Raw genomic sequence first — 10,137 nt, 5'->3', positions numbered from 1 at the left:
CTATCGGCCCTCTCCATTTATTTTAAAATGAATATATGTTCCGCGGTGTACCCTTTGTAATATAATGAACCGATGCTCCCTGTGTAATACAACACGCCGATATATTATAACGCTCTCCATTTTATCCAATATGTTAATCGTTGCTCCCGTGTAATATAACACATCGACATGCCTCTTCCAAATAATACTGTTAAATGATTTCAGTGCGTTTATCCTTACAAATTGCACAGTAATAATTTAAAATTAATTTTAAAATCAATTTTCCATGATGTTGTTAATAATTAAATGCTCGGTGCATTTAATGTTCTAAACACACTGGTGCGTTTATTTAGATAAACACATCGGTTACTAGAGATTTTTTTGTTGAACATTATTTGATTTATTTGTAAAATATATTTAATGGAAGCACATGAAAAAACATAGAGAAGGAAGGTTATTTGTAAATTCTTTATAAAATTAATTTGTTTGAACTCTATGTAAGTTTAACTAATATGTATTGGCTGGTGTGTGTCATGCAGAGCCACAAAATGAGAAAGGTTGATAAGATTATTTATGATCTAAGTGTAGAAGAGCGTAAAAGCCTGATAGAAAATTTTCATAATGACAAATCAGGTGAATGAAAAATATTATTCAATATGATTTTTTTTTAATTTCATTAATAATATATTTAATAATATTATATAACATGTTTCAAACAATATATTAATTCAAATATGTTTAATCTTCTATATGGAGAAACAACGAAGGAAAATATCAATGTCGTTCTAAGAAAAAAAAAATATAGAACATGTAAATGACGATGAATCTGTCCTTAGCTCATCTAGAGTGGTGTTGGAGGTTTTTGAAAGGGGGAAACACTTTTACAAAACTATGAGGGATCTAGTGGAACAAACGTATAGATGTGCTTTCCACTTATAATACAAAAATCAAACTAATGATTCTGAAAACCAAATTATATCCAAACTACAAGAAGTGTTTCCAAAGAAATGGTTAATGAGACATGTCAGACTTGTCATAGAAAAACACACAACAACAAAAAAGAATCATTTAAAAGGTAATACTCATAATTTTATAAAATGAGTTTCTAGAATTATATGTATATATTGCTACAAAAATTCATTTATTAATATTTATTTTTTTATATTTAGTTTTCATATATCATTATAAGAATAATTTATTACGTTTCATAGAAATATTATGAAAATCCCAAATGATGAACAAACTTATATGTGAAACATGCTAGTAGGAATGTACAAAAATGTGTATAAGGAGATAGTCAAATAAATGGACATAATTTCATCAGAGGAGGAGCCATCTCAATAGCAAAGTGCTTCAAATGTATGTAATCATGATTGGCTTTCTATATATATAAAAAAATGGCATTAAATATTAATTTTCAAGTATTTTCTTGTAGAAAACAAAATAAGATGGAACTCATTAATTACATAAAACAGGACGACAAGGAAGAAAAGGGTTGATTTCAATGTTTGTGAGTATACATTGTTAATATTTCCTTATAACAACTCAATGTTTCATTTTTGTATATTTTAAGTTGTTTTACAATAACCACCCTTGAATTTCTTCAAATTGGTACCAAGAAGAGCCATCAAAAGAATTGATTGACATTGGGTTAAATAATGGATGTGAGCATATGTTAGCATATCAGAAATTAATTGTGGAATTTTTAAATATCTATGTTGTTTTATGTCTCTGAGTTTATAATTAATAGGACAAAAAAATCCTTTATATTAAATCTATGATTTATAATGGGGTTTAAAACATGTAGGAAATAAAGTATGGAACTACAAGTCAAGAAGACAAAAACAATTGATGAAATTAATATAACATTCCATCAAATAACCTAAGTCATGGAAGTAGCTCGAGCAATGACAAGAATTCTAACGAAGAATGATGATCGATTTGGATATCAATGAACCTGTTGTATTTTTTGAAATAATTGTCTATGAAAATCAAACATTTTGTTTAATGTAATGAACATACTGTCCCAATTGAAAGACAAGGGGTTACCAATAACAATCCTGTTATGTATGACAAAGAGCCTCTTATTGATGTATAACAAAATACATTGTAATCTATTCTATTGCGTTATCTAATGTCGTTGTGAAATGTTACACCACTGATTAAATATATGGATGATTAAATATTATAATGAAGAGATGTGAACTCTAATATATAAAAAAATAAATCCAAATATCATATAAAAATTCACTAATCAAATTTTAATTTATATGAATATTGTTATAATATACATAGTCTATTTTTAAATAAATAACGAATATAAAAAACTACAATAATTGCACTGTCACAAATTGATCTTTCCAAAAAAGAGAAAATCGCATTAAAAAATCGGTGCATCTATAACATAAAAAGACATTGTTGCATTATGCTATATAAAAGCACCATGATCACATGTTTTTGCATGCTCGGTGCCTTATAAGAAAACAAGAGCACTGGTGCATTTATCTCTTCAAGCACCTGTCCTATTTGACATTAATGCCCTGGTGCATTGTAATTCTTAACACACCAGTGCTTCCATATAACTAACTGCCCATTTCTACAAAATATTATTTCTAGCCTGGTGCATTATAAAAACTAACAACAATGATCATTTTGTATAACTAACACACAGAGGTATTTGTACAAATGATACACGTCGATGCTAAACGTTTACAAAAAAATCACTATTATTTTTTGTGTGCCCTCGTGTCATTCCTTAGAAGAATGCCTCGTGGATTTTTTTATATATTAGTACTGGTGTATTATATATTACGCATCAGTATTATTTTCATTCAAAAAATAAATGCTTTTAGTTATGTATGCCACCCGGTTCTTTTATATATGTAGTGCACTAGTGCTACTTGCCAGCATTAAGCGCACCACAAAGAAAACATCCATTAGAACCTTTAGCCACCAAAATTTTTCAATTGTGATGAATTTTCATTAAAACCTCCACTAAAACATTTGTTATCCCAAATGAGTGTTTTAGTGGATTTGTTTTGACATTTTTTGCCAATTTTATAACACTAAAAACATCATTTATAACCTTCGCTAAAAGGAGTTTTCCTTGTAGTGTTGACTTTATAGTAGTCCTCATATTTGTTCAAAAAATTATTCTTCATCTCATACCCAGTTTGGATGGTGTTGCCCCTAAGTACCATAAACCATAGGAAAGTTACATCTTTTAAGGTAGTAGGAAATAATTTCATTTTTTTTTCATCCATGGAATCATCATCATAACTATGAGGAAGGAAATCAAACTCAAATAAAAAGGTATGTAGATCTTCCTTTGCAAGGAAATGAAAGTTGGATAGGGCTTAAAGGGGAATATTTTTTATTTGAAATAATATGTCATGATCCTGAATAGGGAATTCGAAGGTAACATGTTCCTTTAGTTTAGGTCAATTTACTACTTCATACCCCATCTCTACTTCACTTGAAAGTTCAAGTTTTTTAATTCAGAACTTTCTAGTTCCCTATCCCATACATTTTCTCCTTTCTTTGATAGTGTTTCTTCTTGAGGATGTTTCCATAATGCAGTATGTTGGAATTTGGTGTCATCCAAAGGATATTTATTTCCTTTCTCACCTGTCCTAATGTTGTTGTGGGTGGATCTTACTACACCACATGGTGTTTTAGCAAAATTTTTATATTTTCTACCTATGGTTTTTTAATGCATCTATCATGTCCTAATGCAAAAGATAATAAGGATGTAGGTTATTGAAAGTGATAATCAATGACCCCTTTGGTCGCTTCTATCCTTGGTATCTTTTATCCTAACTACATGTGGATTCTTGATTCTTTTGAGTTCCTCCCCGATAATGACACCAAGAATGATTGTGTATTTATATGTTTCTTATTTCTATGGGGTGTTAGGTTATTTAGTACATTTGTTTTGTTAAACTAAGGTTTGTAGACTTGTGAGGAACTCTATGCAATATACAAACATTAGAGAAATTTTGAGGTTTAAAATGGGGCTCCTAAGTAATATTATAAAATAATAGTAAAAATAATAAAATAAGCTTAGATTACATCATCAAATTTTATAGGAAAAAAGAAAAAACTACTTTTTCAACTCGTATTTTCAACTTATATCCCTATGATTTTACTAAAATTTTGAGTAGGAGCATTGGTTGTAAGCATAATTTAATTCCTCATCCAAAGAGTATCCATGTTGCATACTTTTGATGGACCCTACTACACAAAAAATGAGAAATACATGAAAAAATGTTATTTCAATCACATTTTTCATGTATTTTTCATTTCTCATGTAGCAACATCCATCAAAAGTATGCAATATGCCGACTCCTTGGTTGAGGAATTAAATTTTGAATCCAATTAGTGCTCCTACTCGAGATTTAAGTAAAATCATAGGGAGATAAGTTGAAAATACTGGTTGAAAAAGTAGTTTATTTTCAATCTTTTTACTTTTTTACTCCAAAATTGGTGAATCATCCCCCACGGTTTGCATCATCATAATGAATCCTATTGGTTCTTATAAAGTTGATTTTGGTTGTACATTCTTGTTTTGAGGCCCATTTTTTACCTCAAAATTTCTCTAATGAGAAGCAAGCTCCTCATGTTTTGAATGCTCGAAGAAATAAAGCTCATAGGGATATATACTCAGATGGAAGGGTTCACTTAAGCATAGTCTGCTACTTGACTAAGTGGCACGTCATGTACCTATATTTTGTTTAAGTATGACAAGCTCAATATCAACGGTTGAATTTGAATCCAAGAAATTCTACAACATGCAATTCTATAACATTTACTTTTAGAGAAAGCTAACATACCTCCCAATCAACTCAAAATAATTAATAATATATGAACTTTGAAAGAAACATTAAACCACACAATCACGTCTAAGATATGTTTGTGCATGAAAATATAAAAAAAAAAAAACCTACCAGAAAAGAGAAAAGAAAAAATAAGTTGGCAGAAAACCACACTTTAATTGGTCCCTTTCTAAAGGTCGGCGTGTGCCTTGACATTGTTGAGTGATCAACACATGATTAAATTGAATACTGAATTTTTCCATAACGTGACATTAAAATGTAGTCATAGAAATTTATAGAAACCTAAATTCTCAACTTGAAATCTCAATTATATATTAAGAGAAAAATAGTGATTAAAGATTTCATAGACTAATCACAAGTCCCATTGCACTATAGGGTGATCATACCTATATGTGAATGATAAGAGTATAATTTAATATTGATAATGGAGTGACTCCACTTGGTGGACTTAAAAAAATAAAAAATAGCAGTCTGATAACAATAAAACAATAGATAGAAGCATATTCTATTTTCATGGTTAACATGAAAAACATATAGAACTACACATCTTCTGCACTAAGCCAATACAAGTATGTTGATTCATATCCCTTTTTTAAACTTAAAATTGTGGATGTGGATACTTTTGAGATGCTAGGAGCTATTCAAAGTTGGAAAAATACCACATGCATAGGGTATTAACTTCCCAATGATTTTTTATGGCCTACGACATTGGAGAAAATATGTTTCTATTTAAATTGACCCAAAGGCCCATGATACTTGGTGCCAATGTGGATCTTTAGCCTATCCAACTATATTTTCAAATTTTATCCATGTTGGTGCAAAGTAATCGAGGTTCCTTTTTAGGTCTATTTATAAATGAATTTTAGAGATTGTGGGTTTTTATGTGGTAGCAAAATTCCTTGTTGTATAACAAAAGTCCTTCATTTGGATCAAAAAAATAAGGTTCATGGAAGTCCTTGGCTTTTGATAAGAGTCCCCAATTCTCAATCAAAATAATAGGGCTTTTAACCCTTTGATTAGAAATATTCCCTTGGTGCTTCATTAAAATTGGTATTGTTGTTAATAACCAAACTAGTGGCTTAGGGAAACCTCTTAACACTATATTTTGTCAATTATTTTATTATATGCACACCAAATTTTAAACATAAAATTATATGTATATATTGAGTTACATGACACCTACACTTTGATACTTCTTCAACATCCCTTAATTCTAACAATAAGAAGGAAATAGAGAACTTAACAAGCATATCTGTGTGTGTGTGTGTGTGTGTGTACCTATGAGTATAAGAGAAATACCTTAATGAACTTATAATTTTTCCATTCATCCCTTGCTTTGTTTATCCAATTTGATTGGATAATAGAAATGGCACAAAGCAATGCATCCACATCCTCATCCTTTCTTGAGACTGCATCTGCCACAACATTTTGCTTCCCTTTTTTGTATATGATTTCAAAGTCATAACCCAAAATCTTTGTGACCGATTTTTTTTGCTCTTCTGAAGATAATATTTGTTCTAAAATGTATTTAAAGCTATCATTATTGATTTTTACCTTGAGGATCTTCCCATTAGGTAGGGTCACCATTTTTTAAGTGCATGTAGTATTGCCAACATTTCCTTCTCATAAATAGCCTTGTGTAAATACTTCCTTTGATTATACGACTTTCGAAAGTAATGGATCTTTCTTCCTGCATTAATAAAACACCAATTCCATTTCCTGAGGCATCAAATTCCACAATAAAGGTTGTGAAGTCTGACGTAGCTAAGACCGGTGCTTGGCACATTGCCTCTTTAAGATGTTCAAAGGCATTTGTTGCTTTCAGAGTCCACGAAAATGCACCTTTCTTCAATAATGTTGTTATAGGTGCTACTATTCTCCCATAATTCTTAATAGAATCACACTTTAATCGATTCCGTAGCGAGAAAATATATGAAATTTGGACCTGAGGTTTAGAACGATTTCTGCTCAAATGGTTTCTTTTTAGCTTTTGAAATGTCGCAGAAAAAAAGTTATAGCGAAAATGCCACAATGACCTGTTTGGAGCAGCGAAACCCTAGAATCCAAAGCTCTGATACCAATTGTTATGAAACCAACTCACAAAAAGATAGAAAAGAAATATCGATGCCTTAGAAATCAACCTCTTCGAGGGGGCAACCTCCTTTACATTACACAAATGAATAGTTATTGGATGATACAAATGACCAAAACCTCCTTTCTATATATAGTAGTCTAAGGGGTCACAATATAATCAAAGTTGACATAACAATAATAATATAAGGGCACAACAATAATGATAATGGGCTTCTGTGGGGCACAATAATAATAATATGGGGGCAATAGGGTACAACAATAACAATAAGGGCTACAATGACAATAATAATTACGGAATCACTAGTATTATAGGGACCTAACATTGGTGCTTCATTAAAAATGGTATTGTTGTTAATAGCCAATTTAGTGGCTTAGGAAAACCTCTTAACACTATAGTTGGTCAATTATTTTATTATATGCACACCAAATTTTAAACATAAACATATATGTATATATTGAGTTACATGAAACCTACACTTTGATACTTCTTCAACGTCCCTTAATTCTAACAATAACAAGGAAATAAAGAACTTAACAAGCACATATATGTGTGTGTGTACCTATGAGTATAAGAGAAATAGATAACATATATAATGATTAGAGGTCAGAAAAGGAGAGGTAATTTGGGGAAAACGGGAGAGTTTAGTGAAGAAAAAGTGTGTCAATCCAATGACTTGGTAATTGGCTCATGGTGCAAATCAAATTATTGCTCAATTTCAAATACTATGTCAATGAAGTGATTCCTTGGAAATCAATTAAACTCATGATTATGTGTATTTGGAGATGATGAATAATCATGATTCTAGGAGTCAATCTTCATCTCTTCAATATTTTCCTTATTTCCTTCTATCTTGATATCTCCTTTAGGGAATCTATGCTACAAGTGACGTATGATCATGGGTGATAATGAATCTTGAAAATCTCCCATTTTTTCCTTAGACATATTTTCCACCTATTATATTTGTATTTGGGTGTTTACCTAATTATACTTTTTTAATGAATTATCACTCAACTCATTAATTTTCTTCTCTAATTGTCAAATATGGTTATGTATACCTTGAATTTCTTCCTAAGTTGTGGTTGATATATCTAGATGCTTAATTGGTGAAGTAAATTTTGGATCTTTCTTTGGGTCATGTGATAAAAAATAATTATCTTCTTTTAGTTATTTATCACAAATTATAGGTATCCTTCATGGATGAGCTCATTAAAAAATGTTACTAGGCCTTGAGGACAAGGGAGTGCCAGGAACTATATCTACTCAATGTACATATGGTGTCCAATAGACTCATCCCTGTATCCCAGTACTCTAACTAAGGAGTCTCAATTACACCCTTATCCGCACTACTCAACTACCTAGGTACTAGAGAGTGGTCTCCCCAAGTGATTTTCTCGGTGTACTATAACAAAAAGATGACTAATTAGCTTATCAAATTATGGTCTTAGATATATCTATAGGAGTTATGATATACTTTAAGGTATATGTAAATAAGTATCATATATTGGTATCATTTAGTGTGATACTAGTTGATGGAGTGCCAACAAGGGTTACAGGGGTTTACAACAAGGTGAAACCATGTGTATTCCAATTTGTATTCTTCACCTAGTACAATTTTACTTACTAAAAAATGAATCAATACATGTTATTTAAATATGCTAGAACATGTCTATAAAAAGAAAAAAAAATGAGTTTTCTAACACTAGAAAAAGTTCTTGAAATCACCAAAAAATAACTTGTGTCATGTAGAGTTTGAGGTTGAAGATGTAAAATTATAACAACTTTTTCCATGCTTCTTAGATTGACTAGGAATGCCCCAATTATAAAATTGCACACTTTCTCTAAATTTATGAGTACTTGGGTATATCTTCCAATGAAATATAAAGATTTAAAATGCTTAGGGTGTATTATTAAGTCCAAATGGAATAACCAAAATATCATAATGACCTTCATGTGTTCTAAACGTTGATTTCATATACAATAAGCATAACAATTGGTGTACCTTCATGGATAAATACTTTCATATACATGAAGTAACAGTCTTGTATAAGGTAAATATTACATCCATGTTTTTAGAGAAATATCAATTTTTATGGTATCAATAGCTTTGTAAAAGGAAAAAGGATCCTATTGTATCTCGGATAATTTTTATGGAGGAAATGAAATCACATTATGGGGATATTGGTAGCAATACATTGTTTATTCAATTGATAAATCTTTGGAACGGAGGTCCAATTATGGAGAATACTAAACAATTCCAAAACTTAAGTTTTATGGAAAGGACATTTTCAAGGATAATTTGTCAGAGCATTTTATGGGAGCTTTAGTGTAAATCATCCAACATGAAGTGCATCTCTTTGAATCTAAATCACTATACCATTCTCTTAGTCTAGTAAGGAAAGCTTAAGGAGAAAATATACCTAATAGAAATATGTTCACTAATAGTTATAGAGAAAATCATTCTCCCTCTCATAAATTAATAGGATCGACATCTCAGTAGATGGATGAAAGGAAAGCAAAGGGACTATGTTTCAATTGTGACAACAAGTACATCAAGGGGCATAAATGTGGTGAGAATAAATTATTCTACAAGGATTTTGAAGATGAAGAAGATCAAGAAGTTGAACCATCACAAGATCCAGATCTAAAAGAAACTACTCCAACAATATTTTGTCATGTATTTTGTTAGGTCCCTATAATACTAGTGATTCTCCCATTAATATTGTCATTGTAGCCCTTATTGTAATTGTTGTGCCCCTATTGTCCTCGTATTCTTATTAGTGTTCCCTATAGAAGCCCACTATTGTTATCGTTGTGCCCTTATATTATTATTGATATGTCAGCTTTGATTATATTATGACCTGTTAGACTCTTATATATAGAAAGGAGGTTTACTCATTTGTATCATCCAAGAATTGTTCATTTCTGTAATGTAAAGGAGGTTTCCCCCTAGAAGAGGCTGATTTTGAAGTCGTTGATCTATCTTTTCAATATTTTTGTGAGCTGGTTCATAACATTTGGTATCAGAGGTTTGGATTCTAGGGTTTCATCGATCCAAACATGTCATCGCAACAATTTTGGTATAAAAACGTTTTTGCAGCATTTCAGAAGCTACCAAAAAAACCCATTTGAGCTAAACTCTTGATATGTCTAAATTTCAGATATGTCTCTCTATATTTTCCGAGATATGATCTAAGTAAGTGAGGGTTTTTACAAGCCCCCGAATTACAT

This window comes from Pinus tabuliformis, chromosome 7, assembly GCF_031772625.1.
Source record: "Pinus tabuliformis cultivar Carrire ecotype Pingquan chromosome 7, CPIR1, whole genome shotgun sequence".
NCBI lineage: Eukaryota > Viridiplantae > Streptophyta > Pinopsida > Pinales > Pinaceae > Pinus > Pinus tabuliformis.
This window is presented reverse-complemented; position numbering follows the sequence as displayed.